Consider the following 3,262-nt stretch of genomic DNA (forward strand, 5'->3'; position numbering starts at 1 on the left):
CCTTAATTATTGCTTATTTAAAATTACACTTTTACAGAGTTCTTTAGTACCTGACACAGAAAAACAATCACATAAGGAAGCATTTATTTGAGGTTTAACATGAAATCATACAAATAAAATTTGTATAAACACAAATCCCCATCAAGTCGTAACACAGATAGCAAAAGACAAAGTAAAAACAAAGAAAACTAATTGGTGGCCATACACAGTTGGACATAGTTTTGTCTGGTACACTAGAAAGTTACAAAATAATCATCTTAGATCAACAGAAGACCAATCTTCAATGTCATCCTGCAGGATGGGTTACTTTAGCAATCTCTGCCTGTTTTCTCCAACATCCCCCTTTAGTATGGCTGGTAATTATTTTGGTGACTGCCACCCCCTCGGGATGCCTTGCCACAAGCGCTCTGTCGGCCTCGGCCACGACCCCTAGTACCACCTCGTCCACCAGCTGCAGCACCTCATCCTCCTTTCTGTTGCTTCTGTTACTGCCTATGTCTTGGGTTGTGCCCCTTTGATTTCACACTTCCCAGAACCAGTTTGATGATATCTGCTTTCTAACAGTTTACTGGCTCTTCAGCTGTATATGTAATAAAACAAAATCCTCTTCTTTCATTTGTTTTTGTATCTGTGGAAGTTCAATATTTTCAGTCTCTCCAAAGGCTCCAAAATATTCTTTAATTTGTTTTTCCAAAGTATCTGGGCTCAATCCACCTACTAAAACCTTTTTGGAGGGTTCCTTCCCTTTTAAAGCTTTGGCCTTTTTAACATCTATGAATTTGCCATCCAGCTTGTGTTCTTTCAGTTCCAGTGCCTTATCAACACTATCACCATCTTTGAAAAGCACAGATCCAAATCCTCTTGATCTTCCAGTGACTGGATCTGTTTTAATTGTGCAGTCTACAACTTCTCCAAATCGAGAGAGATATTCAGTCAGATCTTTCTTGCTTGTATCCCAGCTCCAGCCTCTAATAACCATTTTAGCGTCACCCTGTTGATGCTTGCTCCCGTTGATCTTGGATCCCTCTGCGAATTCCTTTCTGTTGCTGTACTCTTTCACGTCTTCATAGCGACGGAGTTGTCAGCCCAGGGGTGCTGGTCTGCAGTCCGAGTCACGGCAGCAGCAGCCTAGGTGCCACTCTTTGAAGGAAGGAGTATCAGAATATGTGTGGACCTATTTTAATACTACCATACCTTTCAGAAAAGTGATGCAGCTTCCATGCAGCTTGCTGTTCAGGCCAAAGTTACATAAAACTCTTTCTCCATAAGCTGCCATAAAAAATATCCACATCATCTAAGGTGGCCATGCTGTGAGAAAGCCCAGCCCACATACAAAGACCAGCGGGTGCACCAGTTGACAGTCCAGCTTAGGTCCCAGCAAGCAGTCAACATCAATGAAGGAAAGATGAATAGATGCTTCCAGATGATTCCAGCCCTCGATTGTTGAGACACCCTCAGCCATCATCTCTCCTAGGCATTGAATTTTCCCAGTTTCCCAGACATAAGTCATCCCTAATTCTAAAATCAGATTCTTCTCAGTATAGAAGGGGTTACAGGATAGCACAGGGATTACATGCAGAGGCTCTGGATTTCCAGGGCCAAGATGCACTTTCTGCGCTGCTGCTTCAAGCCACATGACCTTAGGCAATTTGCGTTAACTCACTGTGCCCCCAGGTTCCTCATCCTTAAATTAGGAAAACACGTACAGTTGGCCCTTTGTATCCTCGGATGTGGAACTCATGGGTACAGAGGGCCAGCTGCAAGGGACTTGAGCATCCACAGATTTTGGTATCCACGAGGGTTCACAGATACCAAGGGAGGACTGTAAATAAGTAAGTGGGTTTTGAAGATTGAATGGAGTAAGAAATTCAAAATTCTCAGTACATAATGTATGCCAGACATTGTTATTATCATTATTTTGATTATTATTTTTTTTAATTCTCATTAAATCTGTTCCTCTTCTGGTATTTCCCATATCAGCTCATGTCACTCCAGGCTCAACATTAAAAACAACAACAACAACAAAAAAAAAACAACTTCAATTCCTCCTTCTGTTTTACCAACCATTTTTCTGGCTTTATTGATATATAACTGATAGATAAAAATTATATATAATTAAGATGTACAACTTGATATTTGATATACATACAATCACCACAATCAAGTTAATTAACAGATCCATCACCCCACATAGTTACCATTTTCCTTCTTTTGTGTGTGTGTGTGTGTGTGATGAGAAACTTAAGACCCATCCTCTTAGCAAATTTAAAGTATACAATACAATATTGTTAACGATAGTCACATTGCTGTACATTAGTATGTCCAGCACTTATTCATCTTGCATAACAGAAACTTTGTGCCCTTTGACCAACATCTCCCCATTTCCTCCTCCCACTACCCCCTGCTTCTATGAGTTTGACTATTTTAGTTCATTGCAGCATTATTCACAATAAACAAAATATGAAAACAACCTAAATGTCCATCAAGAGATGAATGGTTAAAGAAGATATAATGCATATATACAATAAAATGTTATTCAGCCTTTAAAAAGAAGGAAATCCTGCCATTTCAACAACATGGCTAAACCTGGGGCTGGTGTTTGCTGAGTGAAGTAAGGCAGACACAGAAGACAAATATGAACTCACTTATGCGTGGAATCTAAAATAGTCACCAACTATTTATAATTGGTTGTCAAGTCTTGTTGATTCTACTTCCATAGTTTCCATTATCTTCTCACTCTCAAAGCCAATTAAGGAGCAGGCCAAGTTCTCCATGGACACCAAGTAATGGAAAAGGGAAAATAAACACCACTGGGAATGATGAAGGTGCTCTATCTACCAGAAAGACAGTACAGAGCATAGTTGGAAGGAAGGCTTGGAGAAGCCTGTGGGGTGGTCGTGAGATAAGCTCTCATCAAAAGATTGTGAGGGGAAACGTTCTGAGTAACTTCTGCCTCACCTGCTTAAAAGGGATGACTTGCTTGAACTTCTTCTCCAACCTGTGATCTGGAACATGAATATGGCTGAGTCTGACTTTGACCATGGAGAGGAAGAAATACATATTTTAAGGGGTGGTAGAATAATCAAGTGGAAGGAGCCTCGTTCCCCGAATGATGTCACGAAACAGGTTGCCCAACAGCCCTTACAGCCCAGATCATTACATGGGAGAGAGAGAAATAAACTTCTCTTGGTTTTCAGAATCCCTGTGTTACACCAGCTTCGCCATTCTGCTAACACAAGGGTCACTGTGACCTGCTCCTTCC

General features: G+C 40.8%; 1 pseudogene across 1 annotated transcript; it reads right to left on the bottom strand.

Moving 5' to 3' along the window:
* Positions 1-344: 344 nt before the first annotated feature.
* LOC309623059 (heterogeneous nuclear ribonucleoprotein D-like pseudogene) lies at positions 345-3,042 on the bottom strand (annotated as a pseudogene). The gene is made up of 2 exons: positions 2,959-3,042; positions 345-1,128 (listed from the first exon to the last, which is right to left on the bottom strand). The product of its transcript is annotated as a heterogeneous nuclear ribonucleoprotein D-like pseudogene (transcript).
* Between the last annotated feature and the right edge of the window lie 220 nt (positions 3,043-3,262).

This window comes from Balaenoptera borealis (genome assembly GCF_965194805.1).
Source record: "Balaenoptera borealis genome assembly, chromosome: 2".
Classification (NCBI taxonomy): Eukaryota; Metazoa; Chordata; class Mammalia; order Artiodactyla; family Balaenopteridae; genus Balaenoptera; species Balaenoptera borealis.